This window comes from Erinaceus europaeus, chromosome 21 (genome assembly GCF_950295315.1).
Source record: "Erinaceus europaeus chromosome 21, mEriEur2.1, whole genome shotgun sequence".
In the NCBI taxonomy this organism is placed as follows: Eukaryota; Metazoa; Chordata; class Mammalia; order Eulipotyphla; family Erinaceidae; genus Erinaceus; species Erinaceus europaeus.
In genome coordinates this window covers 28,782,449-28,800,756 of record NC_080182.1, presented here as the reverse complement: position 1 = coordinate 28,800,756, position 18,308 = coordinate 28,782,449, and the positions used below count along the sequence as shown (strand labels likewise).

The 18,308-nt window shown below is 50.1% G+C and overlaps 1 protein-coding gene across 4 annotated transcripts in view; it reads right to left on the bottom strand.

Moving 5' to 3' along the window:
• Positions 1–18,308, bottom strand: part of VGLL4 (vestigial like family member 4) — a 104,894-nt gene that overhangs the window by 9,819 nt on the left and 76,767 nt on the right. The gene's annotated exons all lie outside the window — the stretch shown is intronic.

The following is an 18,308-nucleotide window of genomic DNA, read 5'->3' as shown; positions in this document are numbered from 1 at the left end:
GGGAGACCCCCCCAGGGCCCCACCACGGCTGCCACTGCTCACCCAGCCCTGGGCAGAGCCGTGCCCAGTGGAAAGTTCTGGTATTGTGACCGCCACCTTCGGGACTTGGTCCCTGGAGAAGGGGCCTTCCCAGAAACACGGCCTCCAGCAAAATCACAGATGTCCCCCAAGACATAACTCAGGACACAAATGAAACCCCCAAGTTTGGGCAGGGCCTGTGTGGGCTGCAGACTGGTGACCAGTGGCGGCTGGCACTGAGCCAACGTCCATCAACTCTCCACAGTTGCCATCACTCTGCGACGTGTTATTTATTTTCCCCAGAGCCTCAGGCAGGAGAGTCTGTTTGCAGACCCCTGTGCAGTCTCCCCAGCCTCCCACAGTCACCCTAATCCCATCTTCAGCATAGAGCCTAAAACTAAAAAGTGGGATCTACACAAACTCTCCTGCCTGGGGCTCTGAGATCACAGGTCCAATCCCTGCTGAAGGGATGCTCTCCCCAGACAGCACCCCAAGAGACTGTGAGGATGGCACTGGCTGTGTTCCTGCCTGACCCCCAGCCGTGTCCGCCATACCCCAGATGTGCTTCCCCAATTCAGTTTGCTCACATCCACGTGTATTTGCCATCTGAGAAGGTGCAGTGGGTGGGTGAATGGGGGGCCCACGCCAAGAGCCTCAGAGGTGCCCCGAGTTCCCCACGGGGACAGGGACGCCCCACTGAAATCACGGCTTCCTAGAGCTGCCCACGGCCCCAGGCGCCGAGGTGAGCAGGACACTAGGCCCTGAACACTTCTGTCAGCCGCCACCTAGAGCCCTGGAAGAAAGGGGCCTTTGTCTGCCCCCAGGGCTCTCACAGGCAGGAGGATGGGCCGGGGGCTGGTGACACCCACATGACAAACACGGCTCTGTGAGGCGGGGTGGGCAGGGCCGGGTGCTGGGCACAGTGACCTGAGGCAAATGGAACTGCCGCCAGCGGCCACCCACCCCAGGCCCCGCGGTTGGGACCTGGCCCGCGAGCCCACGGGGACTTTCCACGGTCCAAGGATGTCCCCACACGGCCTGGGGCAGCTGGCCCAGGCGGTCAGTGGAGGTGTCCAGCAGCAAACAGGGCGGTGCCCACATCCACCCGGCCACAGAGAGGTGGCCCGCTCCCAAGCATCCAACTAGGATGGCTCAGAAAAGGGGCAGGAACGACGGGGGGGTGGCAGGGTGAGGGGTGGAATCCCCCAGCCCCCATAGTCACGACCCATCAGCACACGTCATGAAGCCTCAGGACAGTTTCTGGGGAGGAGAGAGACAGCCCCACGGTGGAACACAGGACCAGCATGTGTGAGGCCCTGGGTTCAATCCCAGCTCCCGACAGGAAGTGGTGCTCAGGTGTCAAATCTCTCTCATAAAGAAAACCCCTTGGCTTGTAAGACTGAGTCTCAGGCATCAGATACAGAAAGAATAAAGGCTCAGGGGCCAGAGATGGTGCAGCCAGCAGAAAGCCCTGGGTTCAAGCCCTGGTACCACATGGGAGCCCCTTGGAGGATGGAAGGGGGGAGGGGTCCTTTGCTGTCTCCCTCCTTTAAATTAAGAATAGCCGATCTGGGCCAAGCAAACAGCATAATGGTTCTGCAAAAATACTCTCATGCCAGAGGCTCCACCATAAACCAGAGCTGAGAATGGCGCTATTTTAAAAGTCAATGGGGGGTGGGGGAGGGAGATAGCATAGTGGTTATGTAAAGAGAGTCTCATGTCTGAGGTTCCAAAGTCCCAAGTTCAATCCCCTGCAACACTATAAACCAGAGCCGAGCAGTGTTCTAGCAAAAAAAAGGAGGGGGGGGTGCGGGGGACTTGGGCGGTAGCGCAACGGGTTAAGCACAGGTGGCATAAAGGTCCCAGTTCGGAGTAAAGATCCCTGTTTGAGCCCCCGGCTCCCCACCCGCAGGGGAGTCGCATCACAAGTGTTAAAGCGGGTCTGCAGGTGTCTTTCTCGTCCCCTCTCTGTCTTCCCCTCCTGTCTCTGTCCTATCAAACAAGGACAGAAATAACATCAACAATAATAATAACGATGATGACAATAAACAACAACGGCAACAAAAGAGGAAAAATAAAAATTAAAAGTCAATCTTGGTGTCTTACACTGAAGTCAAACTCTCAGCAACTACTGTATTTAGTATAAACTAGCACCTACTGTATTTACTATAAACCATGAATTCCCCCAAGAAAAAAAGAAAAAAAAAAAGTCCATCATCACAGTAGTCACACCTGGCTTCGAGCTCTGTTGCCTCAGCAGAAACAAGAGCGAGCGTCTAGGATCCTCCGAGAGCTGCGTGTCCAAGTGTCCGGAGAGACTGGGGGGGGCGAGAGCTGCCCCCAGTGCTGATGGGGGGCTGGGATGCAACCAAGCTCGGTGATGGGGGCCATGCAGGTCTGGGGGCTGCACAGGGAGCCCCTCACTGGACAGGCAAGAAAGCCACGCTCCCACACAGGGAGCGACCACCCTCTGCCCATGACCCGCGTGCTGTTCCTTCCAGGGATGGGTGACATCAGCTGTTAGGCTGACGGCCAGGCAGGGGCGTACCTGGTGGGGTTGCACATCACCACGCACAAGGGCCCAGGTTCAAGCACCTACCCCCCAACTTACAGGGGGTTGGTGGAACGCTTTATGAGTGGTAAAACAGGGCTGCAGGTCTACCCACCCCCATTTCTTTTATTATTGAGTAGGAAAGAGAGAAATAAAGAGGGGCGGGGAGATCAAGAGGGAGAGAAACAGAAACACCTGCCTTCAGGGTTACCGCTGGGGCTCGGTGTTGGCACTATGAAGCCGCTGCTTCAGTGGCCATTTTTCAATGGGGGGGGGGGGCTAAGACAGAAAAACAGAGAGGAAGGGAAGAGAAACACCTGCAGACGGGGAGCTGGGGCTGGAACCTGGGTCCTTGTGCATTGCAACACATGGACTCAACCAGGTGTGTCACCTGCCCCTCGGCTGCCTGCCTGCCTGTCTTTCTGTCTGTCTGTCTATCTATCTACCGATCTACCTACCTGAAAGTCAGTCTGCAGTGGTGAAGTCTGGGAGGTGGCCACAAATAGGAAATAATAATAGATAATGACAAGTGTTGGTGGGGAGGGAAGTGGGAGGCCTCCCTCATATTGCAGGTGGAGCCCGGCTGAGCTCGCACAGGCCGAGGGAGCCCAGTGACTTCACTCACTGCTCAGGGTCGGGCCAGGAGAAACCGAAACAGGCGCCCCCATGAAGCCTCGCGTGGACGCTCCTAGCAGCAGGAGGCCGGGTGGTAGCACACCTGGCTAAGTGCATGTAGTGCGAAGCATAAGGACGACCGCAAGGATTTGAGTTCAAGTCCCTGGCTCCCCCACCTGCAGGGGGAAACCTTCACAAATGGTGAAGCAGGCCTGCAGATATCTCTCTGTCTCTCTCTCTCTCTCTCTCTCTCTCCTCCTCCTCTCTCAATTTCTCTCTGTCCTACACAATACAATGGAAAATTGGCCACCAGGAGCAGTGGATTCATAGTGCAGGCACCAAGCCCCAGCAACAATCCTGGAGGCAAAAGAAAGACCAAAACTCAACCACCAACAACTAGTAACAGGACCTACCTGTCTACCCAAGGGAATATTACTTGGCCATCAAAAAGAACAGACCATTCGTCCGTACTACAACATGGAAGAACTTAGTAAAAGGGGAGCAGCCGAATGCAGACAAGCCACGCGGTAGCTGGCACCCCTCATGTGAAATGACATTTGCCATGAGAAGGAGACGGAACGTGGGGATTGCTCTGGGTGCTCTGGTGGTAACCACTGTCCAAATCTGTGAAGAGGCTGGATATCTCTAGGGTCTATCCTTTATTTTAATTTTCTTTCTATTTAAAAGTGTTTTATTACTATCTTTATTTATTGGATAGAGACAGTCAGAAATTGAGGGGGGGGGTAGATAGAGCAGAGAGACACCTGCAACCCTGATTCACCACTCACAAAACTTTCCCCCTGCAGGTGGGGACCAGGGGTTTGAACTCAGGTCCTTGTGCACGGGAACAGGTGCACTCAACCAGGTGCGCCACCACCCGGCCCCAGAGATGTCCTTTAGGTGAACTGTCCTGTCCAGGTAGCTCCATAAAGCTGTTACTCCCCTCAAGGAAAGATGTTTCTCAGTCCTCTTATGATTATTTTCTCTGTCCCTTTCCCTTTCTTCCTCTTTCTCTGAAGGAAAAAAAGCCAGGCCTGCATTTTTTCCTTCAGAGAAAGGCAGACAGAGAAGAAACACAACACCAGACCTTCCTCTGGTGCCATTGCTCCGCCCATGTGGAGTCAGGGTTTGAGTGTGGGCCCTGTGCATGGGAAGGCGTGCTCCCTGCTGGGTGGATCGTCTCTCCAGCCCTGCTTGCTGTTTGTGAGTAAAAGCCTTATGGATCACAGATTAGTCAAGGCAGGAGAGACTGCAGCGGTCGGTCTTACTATTTGCTTAACTGTTATTAGATCATGTTCTCTCTTTATACTCAACCGTTAAACAAGATCAGGCATCTACTCCAAAAAAAGCTATCCCCAAAGCTAAAAGATCTTTTGTTACTGTAGCTCTATCTATGTTACAACCAGATAACTTTCTTAAATATTTATTAAGCAAAAAAAAAAAAGAAAGAAAGAAAGAAAGAAAGAAAGAAAGAAAGAAAGAAAGAAAGAAAGAAAGAAAAACGAATCAAAGCAGAAACCGCTGTGGTGACGCTGGTGCTAAGATTCAGGAGAATTCGATTACACTCCGGCCCAGCTTTTAATCAGCCCGTGTTTGTGCCTGTCAGCCGCCGGGGAGGGAGGCGGATGGCCTGCCAGGAAAATAAATGGGGAACTTTATACAGAACCCTGACCACGCAGGGGGACGACAACACACAGGACTCGCCCCTAGAGAAAAACTTACCTGGGGGAGTGGGGGGAGGCGGGGGACTACGCGGCTCGTGTGTGTTCTGAGTTTCACAATGGCTTAATGGAAACGGGGAGGAGAGATTATCTTTCTTTTTAAAAAAACAAACAGGAGAAGGGTGATTGCAGCTGTGTGAGTAACCAGTGTTTAAGTGTCTCAAGCTGGCTTTGCTTCATACAGCAACTTAACTGTCCAAACACTGGCACTTACAACGTAAGAACTTCAATTTCTTTTCTTTTTCAATCACTGGAGAACTGTTCAATTCTGGTTTATGGTGGTGCCAGGGACTAATCCCGGGGCCTCAGACAAGAGAGTCTATTTGCAAAACCATTATGTGATCTACCCCTGCCCTGAACTTCAATTTCTAAAACGCATTTGGCCTTAATTTCCAGGAAGATAAGACCATCCCAATGCATGTTGGTGAAGAAAAGATGCCCAGAAAATACAGAAATCATAGAGCCGATGCTTTCACCCTTTTTTTTAAATCACCGAAGTGATTTCTTAGCTCTGGTTTGTGGTGGTGCAGGAGATTGAATTTGGGACTCTGGAGCCTCAGGCAGGAGTCATTGCGGTCTCCCTGCGCCCTGTTTTCATTCTTGGAGACCAGTTCTCACAGATGGATTCACAACAGCCTTTCTTTCAGTTTGATTTGAGAAACAGTTAAAGCAAGACGCCTTGGCTTTACGGCCTGGTCAGCTGGTCTAATGGTCCTGGTGGAACACCAGGAGATAGGACAGCAGCAAAAATGTGAAGCGCTTCCACACTTCAGAGGCCACAGATTCTGGGGGAGAGGAAGTGAGAAGGAGGAGGGGGAGAGAGGAAGTGAAGGAGGGGGAAAGGGGGGGGGAGAGTGGGAGATGGGGAGAGAAAGGGAGGGGGGAGACCCCAGGTTTGACACCCAGCACCACCATCAATGTGCCTGAGCCAAGTGACGCCTGCTCAAAAATGAACTAAAGTTTTAAAAAAGTATTTATTTATTTATTCCCTTTTGTTGCCCTTGTTATTTAATTGTTATACTTATTATTGATGCTGTTGTTGGACAGGACAGAGAGAAATGGAGGGGAGGGGAAGAAAGAAAGGGGGAGAAAAAGACACCTGCAGACCTGCTTCACCACCTGTGCAGCGACTCCCCTGCAAGTGGGGAGCCGGGGGCTCGAACCGGGTAAGCCAACTCCCTAAACAAAAGTTTTTAAGTCTCCTAACTGCATGAGTCACAAACCAGCAGCATGTTATCACCCAGGATGGCCCCCTCCTCAACAGGACATGAAATAAAGACTCAGGAAGGGTTGTCATAAACAACTACAAACAACACCCGTCTCTTTTTTGAGAGGCATTCTCTTTTTTATTATTATGTGTTTATTTATTTATTATTGGAGAGAGACAGAGAAATTGAGAAGGGAAGAGGAGACAGAGATGGAAAGAGAGGGCAGAGGGTCCATAGCATAATGGTTATGCTAAGAGACTCTCATGTAAGAGGTTCCAAAGTCCCAGGTTTAATCCCCACATCACCGTAAGCCAGAGCTGAGCAGTGCTCTGGCAAGAGAGAGAGAGACAGGGGGTGGGTGGGGGGGAATATGGGATGATCTCACTCTCAGGCAGAAGTTGAAAAACAAGATCAGAAGAGAAAACACAAGTAGAACCTGAACTGGAGTTGGCGTATTGCACCGAAGTACAAGACTCGGGGGGTGGCGGGGGGGGGGGGATACTGGTCCAAAAAGGATGACAGAGGACCTAGTGGGGGTTGTATTGTTATGTGGAAAACTGAGAAATGTTATGCATGTACAAACTATTGTATTTACTCGAATGTAAGACATTAATTCCCCAATAAAGAAGTTTAAAAAGAGAGACAGACACCTGTAGCCCTGCTTCACACTCATGAAGCTTTCCCGCTGCAGGTGTCACTCAAAGGCTCAAACCTGGGTCCTTGTGCGCTGTAGTGTGTGCGCTGTAGTGTGTGCGCTTAGCCAGGTGCGCCACCACCTGGCCCCGCTCTGTGTCTTTATGATTATTTTTTAAATTAGTTATTTATGGGGGGAGGGGTCCACGGGTGGTAGTGCACCAGTATAGCTAGCACACATAGTACAAAGCACAAGGATCACAGTTCAAGCCCCCGGCTCCTCACCTGTGAGCACGTTGCTTCATGAGTGGTGAAGCAGTCTGCAGGTATCTATCTATCTCTCCCTCTCTCTCCCCCTCCTCGATCAATTTCTCTCTGTCCTGTCCAATAAAATGGGGGGGAAATGGCTGCTACAAGCAGTGGATTTATAGTGCGGGCACCAAGCCCCAGCAATAACCCTAGAGGCAAAAAAAAAAAAAAATTAAACAGAGAGGAGAAAGAAACCCAGCCAGCCATCAATATGCTGCATGCCCTGCTGGCGATGGGACCAGGGACTTGAGGCTTTAGAGTCAACGCCCCAGTCTGTCTGCACCTCTCAAAAGAAGGGCTTCAATCAATCAGACCACCTTCAGGGCCCAACTCTTGCTGTCTGTATTCCACAGAACCTGCAACTTTCCACGTCAAGGCTGACTTTAATTCTTGAAACTTGCACAAGGACACACTTTCTACAATGGTCTTTTAGCCCATAATCCACTGCGTGCTGCAAGGAGACCCCAGTGCAGTCTGGGACGGCCCCCAGGCTCCGCCAACCCTGGGCAGGAAGGTGGCAGCCAGGGGCCCAGCTGGACGGCTGTGGTCCAGGACACACAGAGAACCACGTGACGGAGATGAAGCTGGCAGGCGGGCTGCTGCCAGGGCTCAGGATGGACGAGTGGGTTCGGGGAGAACACCCCAGGGGCACAGAGACGCCTGGCCTGGGCCGCATGGGAGGCTCTCAGGAAATAGTCGGGCTGGTGGCCTTGGTTGGCATCAATGGAGATGAATCAGGCTGGTCAAGGCCCACTGGTCCAGGCCTCTGTGTTTGCAAAGGGGCGGGGCAGACAGGCGTGGGGCTTTTTTTGGGGGGGTGGGAGTAGAGGGGTTGTCGGGGGTCCCGCCAAGCCTCCAAGACAGCTCCTCCCAGGCTCCTCCCATGCCTCTGATTGGGTTTGAACTGAAATCAAAGGAGAAACCACAGCCTGGCCCCCAGCTCGCCTCTGTCTCCTGTCTGACCACAGCCGTGGCGGGCAGACAGACTGACATCACCCCTGCGGGGGCGCCCCAATAATCCCAAGTACCCCCTTCCAGGCTGCTTCCCCCTCACTCACACGGGCTCAGAGAAGCCAGACCAGGGCGAGTCACCCTTTCCCAGGGTGGGGTAGCAGCTGTGATTCGCCTTCTGCTGGGCAGAGAGGAAAGGGGACACCTACTAGCAGCCAGGGGCAGCCCTCAGCCATTGAACCCAACGCGGCTGGCTGGTCCTCTGTGAAGGGTCACACTGTCCAGCCAGTCAGCCAGGTGGGGATATCCAGACCTGACCCCCCCCCACCTGTGCATAGGATTGAAGCAGTATCCTCTGTCTTCTCCTCAACTCTTTCAAATGAGACTTTGAAAGCACTTTGAGTTCAATCGCCTGCACCACTGTAAGCCAGAGCTGAGCAGTGCTTTGGTTAAAAAATAAATAAGTAAAAAGGCACTGGGAGTCAAGCACTAGCACAGTGGGTTAAGTGCACATGGGGTGAAGCGCAAGGACTGGTGTAAGGATCCCGGTTCGAGCTGCCAGTGTAGCCTATCTTCCGCCCTCTCTCAATATCTCTCTGTCCTATCCAATGAAAATGGAAAACCGCCCACCAGGAGCAGTGGGTTTGCAGTGCTGACACTGAGGCCCAGGGGTAATCCTGGAGGCAAAAGAAAAAAAAGAAAAGAGAAAATTTCATCGATCCACCTGCTAACGCTCATGCCCAGCAGAGAAGCCATCACAGAAGCCACAGTTCTCGCCTTCTGCACCCCAGACAGAATTTTAGTTGGGGCTGTGTGGTGGTGCGCCTGCTTGAGCACACACGTGACAGTGTGCAAGGACCAGGTTTGAGGCCCTAGCACCCACCTGCAGGTGGAAAATTCTAGCAATGAAGCAGGGCTGCAGGTGTCTCTCTGTCTCTCCCTCTATCTCCCCCATTTTTCTGTCTCTATCAAATAAAATAGAAAGCAGGAAAGGAAAAAAATGACCACCAGGATTCAATGAGCTGGCACCAAGCCCTAGTGATAACTCTGGTGGCAAAAATAAGTCATTTTTAAAAATGTTAAAGGGCAGTCTTTCTCAAAATTAAAAATAATGAATTGGTAATGTGAAGTGAATTAAGTTAGAAACAGAAGGATGAATATGGGATGATTTCACTCTCAGGCAGAAGTTGAAAAACAAGCAGGGGGTAGATAGCATAATGGTTATGCAAAGAGACTCTCCTGCCTGAGGCTCCGAAGTCCCAGGTTCAATCCTCGTGCCATAATAAGCCAGAGCTGAGCACTGCTCTGGGGTTTCTCTGTGTCTTTCTCTCTCTGCATCTCTTTCAAAAATAAAATAAATAAAAGACTTTAAAAATGTTTATTAAAACAAAAAGATAATTTCAGGAAAAACAAGATTCTAAGAGAAAACACAAGTAGAACCTGAACTGGAACTGGCGTGTCGCACCAAAGTAAAAGACTCTGGGGTGTGTGTGTGTGTGTGGGGAAAACAGGTTCAAAAAGGTTGACAGAGGACCTAGTGGGGGTTGTCTGTTACATGGAAAACTGGGAAATGTTATGCATGTACAAACTATTGTATTTACTGTCGAATGTAAAACATTAATTTAATTTTAACATTTAATTTCATTTAATAACATTAAATTAAATTAACATTTAATTTCTGTAAAACACAAATTAAAAAAAACAACGAACTGAGGGCTCGGTGGTGTCGTACTTGGTTGAGGGCACATGGTGCAATGGGCAAGGGCATGGGTTCGAGCTCTCGGTCCCCACCTGCAGGGGGAAATCTTTGCAAGTGGTGAAGCAATGTCACAGGTGTCTCTCTGTTTCTCTCCCTCTCTATCACCCCCCCCCCGCCAATTTCTGGCTGTCTCTATTCACTAAATAAATAAATAAATAAAGATAAATGATACTAGTGAATTAAGACTGTCATATGCACACCCATACTTTGCTGTCCATTTGAACAGCCAGTTCCAGCCTCCTGAACTAGCTCTGCTGTGCTGTGCTGGGGGTTTCGATAAACAGTCCCCACAGCCCCACACACCTGTGGAACCCTGTCTTCCCAGTGACCAGGGAGAGAAGATTTAAAAGCTACAGTCAACATTTGCTAAGTCAATGCACCATCCAGCCCAGCCCACTGGAACATTCCAGTGCCTTGCGGGACAGAATTAGGATGGAGGCCAGCAGGCCTCGGTGTGGCTTGGACACTGGCCTCGGAAATCCGAGCTGGGTCTCAAGAGATGAGACACCTGTCCTGTCCCTGTGTCCCTGAGCCAGGCCGCCTTCTATTTTTGGGCCTCTGACCCCAGGGCATGACAGTGTGTGTGTGTGTGTGTGTGTGTGTGTGTGTGTGTGTGTGTGTGTGTGTGTGTGTTGGGGGGGGGGGTGCTGCTTGGACACTGGACCCTTGGTGGGAGGTGAACACCACATGCGGAACAGCATTGGCTCCTGACCCGTGAGCCCCAGGAGATGGGGCAGCCCTGTACCTCGCACGCCGGGTCGGAGACCCCAGTCCCCACCTGCAGGGGAGAAGCTTCACGAGCGGTGGAGCAGGTCTGCAGGTATCTCACTGTCTCTCTCTTCTGTCAAATAAGAGAGAGGGAGAGGAAGGGAGAAAGGGAAGATGATAAAAATGGATGTCAGGAGCAGTGGATTTGTTGTGTAGGCACTGAGCCCAGCAACAACCCTGGTGGCAAAAAAGAAAAAAAGCATTGATAATATCAATTTTCATATGCAGGTGCTGGACTACACACTTTCTGGGACTTAGAATTTTTTGACAGTTGAAAGGAAGGAGGGAGGGAGGGAGGGAGGGAGGGAGGGAGGGAGGGAGGGAGGGAGGGAGGGAGGGAAGAAAGGAAGGGAGAGAGGGAAGGGATTAAAATTGGTGGCTGTAGGGGCTGGGTGGTGGCGCCCCTGGTTGAGCGCATGTTACAGTGCACAAGGACTCGGGTTTGAGCCCCTGGCCTCCACCTGCAGGGGGAAAGCTTCACAAGTGGTGAAGCAGGGCTGCCAATGTCTTCTCTGTCGTTCTCCCTCTCTATCACCCTTTCCCTCTCAATTTCTGGCTGTCTCCATATAGTAAATAAAGACAATATAAATAGGACCGTGAAACTCAAGGGCCCTGCAGCCTGAGGACCAGCATGAGCGAGCCCTCAGCCAGGTCATACGCAGGAGGGTGGTATGGACCCAGCAGAGGGGACAGCAAAACAGGGTGACACGGTCCATTGTGAGCCAACAACTTGAAAAAGACTCGTAGATACTGTAACTTAGACACAATATTCACGATAACCACCCAACAGAATACGGCACAAGGACAAACAGGAAGCAGAAACAGCAGGCAAAACAGTTACAGAAAAGCATCCACATGCAGAAACAATTGGGGAAAGAGAGTCAGCAAGAACACAGAGCAACCTCGAAACGCAGAACAAGGGCGAGCAAAGCACAGTTATCAGCGGCCGCCCTGAATGGGAGGAGGCTTCAGGTCCCGGTGTCTGATGGAGGGGAGGATCTAGGTGGGGGTCAGCGTGTTCTGTGAGAACTGAGAAATGTAACATAGGAACCAATGACTGCATTTGACTGTCAACTGTAAACCATTCATCCCAATAATGAAAAGAAGAAGAAAAACAAAAAACACCCTAAATGTGAATGGCCTAAACGCGCAGTCAAAAGACTGAGTGACCGAGTGAATTCAAAAGCAAGACCCATCCATTCTGTGTCTCCAGGAAACACATCCAAAAGAAAGACCAACAGAAGCTCCGGGTAACAGGCTGGGATAAGCTCTCCCAAGCAAATCATGCAAACAAAAGGGCCGGAACAGCTATTCTGATATCTGATAAATCAGACGTTCAGGCACGGAAGGCGCAAAGGAACAGACACGATGAGACGTATTGGTCAGAGGACCAACCCGACAGGAAGACACGACTCGGAGACGTCCCTTCACTCCTAAGTAGCTAAGCTGAAGCAGCGGACATTCTCCTCTGTCTCCACCCAACAAAGTAAAACAAGGAAAACAGTACCCATCTAGGGTCCCATGTGGATCACTGTCACTGCTCTCTCTCTCTCTCAGCTTCATTCATTCATTCATTCACTCATTCACTCATTCATTTTTAACCTGAGCACTGCTCAGCTATGGCTTATGGTGGGCCGAGTGGTGAAACACCTGGTTAAATGCAAAGAGTACTAAACACAAGGACCTGTGCAAGGATCTAGGTTCAAGCCCCAGCTCACCACCCAGAGGGGGACACTTCACAAGTGGTGAAGCAGGTCTGCAGGTACCTCTCTTTCTCTCTCCCTCCTTCTCTCTGTCCTGTCAAATAAAATCGAAAAACACTGGCCACCAGGAGCAGTGGGTTCGTAGCGCCAGCACCAAGTCCCAGCAATAACCCTGGAGGCAAAAAAAGAGCCTGGGACTTTGGAGCCTCAGGCAGCATCTGCATGACCATTATGATCTCCACCTGTCTGTCTCTCTCTCTCTTTCCCTCCCTCCCTCTCTCTAGCTCTCGTCTTCTTTCCTCTTTTTTCTTTATTTTTTATCTTTATTTATTTACTGTATAGAGACAGCCAGAAATCAAGAGGGAAGAGGGTGATAGAGAGGCAGAGAGACACCTGCAGCCCTGCTTCACCACTTGCAAAGCTTTCCCCCTGCAGGTGGGGACCAAGGGCTTGAACCCAGGTCCATGCACATTGTAGCGTGTGCGCTCAACCAGGTGCGCCACCACCCACTGTCCTCTTTCATCTTAAGCGCAAGGATCCTGGCTCCCCACCGGCCCCGGGTCCCCACCTGCAGGGGAGTTGCTTCACAGGCAGTGAAGTAGGTCTGCAGGTGTCTTTCTCTTCCCCTCTCTCTCCATTTCTCTGTCCTATCCCACAACGATGACATCAATAACAACAACAACAAAAAAGGATAAAAGGTAAAATAAAATATTAAAAAAAACAACAATATATAAATATAAAAAACGGGGGCACGAGTGGTGGTGCACTGGGCTGAGAGCCCATGCTATGGTGCGCAAGGACCCAGGTTCGAGCTCCTGCTCCCCACCCGCAGGAGGAAAGCTTTGTGAGTGGTGAAGCAGGGCTGCAGGTGTCTCTCAGTCTCTCTCCCTCTCTATCACCCCCTTCTCTCTAGATTTCTGGCTGTCTCTATCCAATAAATAAATAAAAATAACAAAAAAATTTTTTAAAGATTTTTCTTGGGAGAGAGACACTAGACTACCTCCCAACTTTGATATATGGTGGAGCCAGGGACTGAACCTGGGAGTCAAGCATGTAAGCCCTGTGCTCTACTGCTGAGCAATCTCCAGCGTTGTTATTGTTGGACCGCCATCGGCGAGAGGTGAGCAGGGCTCTGGAGTGGGAGAGGGAGGTGATTTTTCTTTTTAATTTTTTAATATTTATTTATTTATTTTCCATTTCGTTGCCCTTGTTGTTTTATTATTGTTGTTGTTATTGATGTCATTGTTGTTAAATAGGACAGGGAGAAATGGAAAAAGGAGGGGAAGACAGAGAGGGGGAGCTGTGCTACCACCCGACTCCTGAGGGAGGTTCTTTTTTAAAAATCCTTTTTTCAGACACAGGGGCATCTGGCTTTTGTTACTTTACATGCACTGGGAAGCTTCATGACCTGCAGAGCTGTGCTGTAGTGTCGCTTCACAGGCAGGAAGCAGGGCTGCAGGTGTCTGTCTTTCTCTCCCCCTCTGTCTTCCCCATCTCTCCATTTCTCATTCCTATGCAACAATGACATCAATAACAACTACAACAATAAAACAAGCCCAACAAAAGGGGAAAAAATATATTTAAAAAATCTTTAAAAAGAAAGAAAGAAATAAGTCAATCCAGGCAGGGGTAGAAATCATAATGGTTCTGCAAAGAGACTCTCATGCCTGAGGCTCCTAAGTCCCAGGTTCAACCCCCTGCACCACCATCAGCCAGCACTGAGCAGTGCTCTGTGATCCATGAAGAACCACTGCAGTTTCCAATGGAGGGAATGGGGACACAGAACTCTGGTAATGGGATTGCACCCATTATCTTATTATGCGATAGAGAAAAATTGAGAGGGATGGGGATATATAGAGAGCTAGAGATAACTGCAGCCCTGCTTCACCACTCATGAAGCCTCGACCCTGGAAGTAGGGACCAGGGCCTTGAACCCAGGTCCTTGTGCATGTGGCGTGTGCACTTAACCAGGGGCACCACTGCCTGGCCCCACAGAGCATATAAGGAAAATGGAAGGGAGTGGTTCTAGCCTGGGAGTGGTTCACTCTGGTTCCAACATGGCAGGTCTCTCTCACGTGGTATCAGCTGGGCAAGTGAGTGGGGTCCGGGCCAGCAGAAACCCTGGGCCCCAGGCCCGTCCCATGCATTCTCCTTCCCCCGTCACGTCATGCATCGGGCAGAAAGTCTCCCCACATGGACCACCAGCCTCTCACCAGGAGAAGTCAAGTCCTGGGGTGAAAGGGGCTTCTGGAACGGAGGCTCGGACTTCACAGCTGGTTGCTCAGTCTCCCTCTGCACCATCGAATATCCCAAGACCCACTTCAGGACCAAGGCCAGAACAAGTGTGTCCACAGGCCAGGAACAGAACAGACATCAAGGCCCCCGCCATCATAACGCGGGCGAGTTCTCAGCAGGACTCTGTAGGACTCTCCAGCAGTCTTATCCTGTGTTAAAATAAACAGGATTCCAACAGATTCCATACTTCCAACGCTGTCTAGCTAAGTAAGATGTGGGAATCACGTGGGCTTTTCTCTTTTTCCGTGTGTGGTGTATCCTGGGATCTTTTTACAGAGAAATGTTACTCGTTGGTTACAGTTTACAGAAGCTATTATTAAGATATTTGCACACCCCAACTCCCAGCTAACAGACAGTAGGAACTGAAGTCTAAAAATGTCCTGATCAGACAGAGCTTTGGGTCACCTGCATCATCTGTCTTCCTCACCACCAGAGACAACTGTTCTCCATAAAACAGGACTTTCACGGAGCAAGGACCGGCGTAAGGATCCCAGTACAAGCCCCCGGCTCCCCACCTGCAGGGGACTCGCTCCACAGGCGGTGAAGCAGGTCTGCAGGTGTCTGTCTTTCTCTCCCCCTCTCTGTCTTCCCCTCCTCTCTCCATTTCTCTCTGTCCCATCCAACAACGATGACATCAATAACAACACTAGTAATTACAACAACAATAAAATACAAGGGCAACAAAATGGAAAAACAAATGAATAAATTTAAAAAATTACACACACACACACACACACACATATACCAGTGGAAGAGAGCTCGGTTGGTAAATTTCCCAGGTGCACGACTATGGACTTCATGATCTGTCGTTCAATAAGGTAACCTTAGGGCAGAACATCGTCATCAGTCCCTTCTGGGCTTCCCCTTGTCAGTATGGATGTGCCCGCGACACCTGGAATCTTGACTGAATGACTGTCGGTTCAGTAGCAGCTGCTTTGCGACTCTGTGTTCATTTCAAAGTATCTTATTGTAATTCTGATAGATACATTTTGGGTCTTATTGTAATTCTGATAGATACATTTAGCTTCTCTGTTGCATAATAAAGCTCACATATTTTGCATTACTTAAAAAAAAATGTCCTGACGAGGAGGCACACCCAGTTAAGCGCACATAGTACAAAGTGCAAGGGCCCACACAAGGCCCTGGGTTTGAGCCCCCACACCCTACTTGCAGGGGGAAAGCTTCACACAAGTGGTGAAGCAGGTCTGCAGGTGTCTCTCTCTCCCCATCTTCCCCTTCTCTCTCTCAATTTCTCTCTGTCCTGTCCAATAAAATGGGGAAATGGCCACAGGAGTGGGTTAGTAGTGCTGGCACTGAGCCCCAGCGTTAACTCTGGAGGCAAAAGGGGGGGTGGTGGTGAAGTGACCAGCCTAAAGGAACACTAAGGCATTTATTGCAGAAGCTGACAGCTGACTTCACACAACTGAGAGAACAGAATATCTCCTGGTGTTTTCGGGGTTTTCAAAGGACCTCGAAGGAGGTAAATCGTAAGTGGAAGCCTATTCATACAACATACCCACTGGAGAGACAGCGTTACTTAAAAAAAATGTCCTGATGAGGACCTGGGAGACAGCAGGGTGGTTCTGCAAAAGACTCTCCTGCCTGAGGCTGGAGGGCCTAGGTTCAATCCCCAGCACCACCATCAGCCAGAGAGAGAGGGAGAGGGAGAGGGAGAGAGAGAAAGTTCATCAGGGCTCTAGTCTCTCTGTATCTCTCTCACACTAATATATATCAGGGAAAACCAAAACCCTACCCAAGCAAGGAGAACATCTAGCACCCATACCAGGACCCAAAACAAGACTGAAACAATCCAAGTCCATCTACAAAGTATATACTCCACTAGCATGTAGAATTGTTTTTCCAAAATTCAAGCTATCTGTGTGGAGCTGGGGTCCCTGCTACAGAAATTAAACCAAGGAAGCACAGGGGCCTCACTGTAACATCAGAGGAGGGGCTGCCCAGTCTCCCACCTCTCTGTGAGTTTACTCTACCCACTGAGCTGGCCCAGGCTCAAGATAGGATGATCAAGCCACCCTGTGCTCCCAGGATCCCAGCTCCCCAGCTCCCCTCTGAGTGAGTCATTAAGAGGCAGGCTGATCAAAGGCCCGGCTGGGGAGATGAAAGGCTCCAGCCCACATTCCCGGGGCCCAGGATGGCTGAGCCCCTACCCACACAGCAGGGCCCAAGGCTTTCTAGATGGGAGCCCAGATGGCCCCCTCAGCTCCCCCAGACACACTCAGGGGCAGTTTATCTGGGATAAGAGAGAGGCACTAACAACCAATTCATGAAATTCCAGGAGGGCTGTGGTGGGGACCAAAACAGCTCTGAGCAAGGAACTAGGTTCAAGCCCCTGGTCCCTACCTGCAGGGGGAGAGCTTCACAAGTGGTGAAGCAGGGCTGCAGGTGTCTCTCTCCCTCTCTATCTCCCCTCCCCTCTCAATTTCTCTGTCTCTATCCAGTAATAAATAAATAAAATATAGAGGATATGTGTGTACACCTATGTTCATAACAGCACCATTTGTAATCACCAAAGCCTGGAAGCAACCCAGTGTTGACAGATGGATGGTTAAAAGAACTGTGGACTGCTAACATGACGGAATACTACTCACCAGTTAAAAAGTTATCTCTTTTGCAACATCTTGGAAGGAACTTAAAGATGCCGTGTTCAGTGCAACAAGCCAAAAAGAGAAGGACAAATTCTGACTGATCTCACTTAAAAGCAGATTTAACAGATGGGGACAAGGAGAGAGAACACAGTGAAATGTGAACTGGGCAGTGCATAGCCTCATAGCCAAGGACTCTGGGGAAGGAGGAGGAGGGAGCAGCAGAAAAGAACTTCTGGGTCAGGCAGTAGTGCGGTGGGTTAATCGCACAAGGTATGAAGCACAAGGACTGGTGTAAGGATCCCGGTTCTAGCCCCCGGGTCCCCACCGGCAGGGGGTTTGCTTCACACTCAGTGAAGCAGGTCTGCAGGTGTCTTTCTCTCTCCCCTCTTGATTTCTCTATGTCCTATCCAACAATGACAACAATAATAATGACAACAATAATGGCAGTGATAAGGGCAGCAAAATGGAAAAAATGGCCTCCAGGAGCAGCAAATTCATAGTACAGGCAACAAGCCCCAGTGATAACCCTGGAGGCAAAACAACAACAACAACAACAACAACTTCGGGGGCAGATTGAAATTGTACACATGTGTCAGTGACTGCACTGTAAAGCATTAGCCCCCTTAATAATAATAATAATAATAATAATAATAATAATAATAATAATAAAAAGCGTGTCATGACTTTTCTGAGAAATCATTACTCCCAGAAGCCCCTTTCCACTTCCCCAGCAAGAAGCCACAAGCAAGCTGCCTTAGTGAACTTGCCTCCTGCAAGGTCTCCATTCACCACATGGATACTGCAGAGTAGAAATAAGGTTGAAAGGGAGTTGAGCAGTAGTGCAGCAGGTTAAGTGCACATAGCACGATGCGTAATGACTGGCGGAAGGATCCCAGTTCGAGCCTGCAAGGGAGTCACTTCACAGGCGGTGAAGCAGGTCTGTCTGCAGGTGTCTATCTTTCTCTCTCCCCCTCCTCTCTCCATTTTTCTCTGTCCTATCTAATGGCAATGACATCAATAACAACAATAACTGTAACAACTATAAAACCAAGGGAAACAGAAGTGAAAATAAACAAAAAAATTTTTAATGTGACCTTCCCCGTCTCTCTCTCTCTCTCTGTGTGTGTGTGTGTGTGTGTGTGTGTGTGTGTGTGTGTGTGTGTGTGTGTCT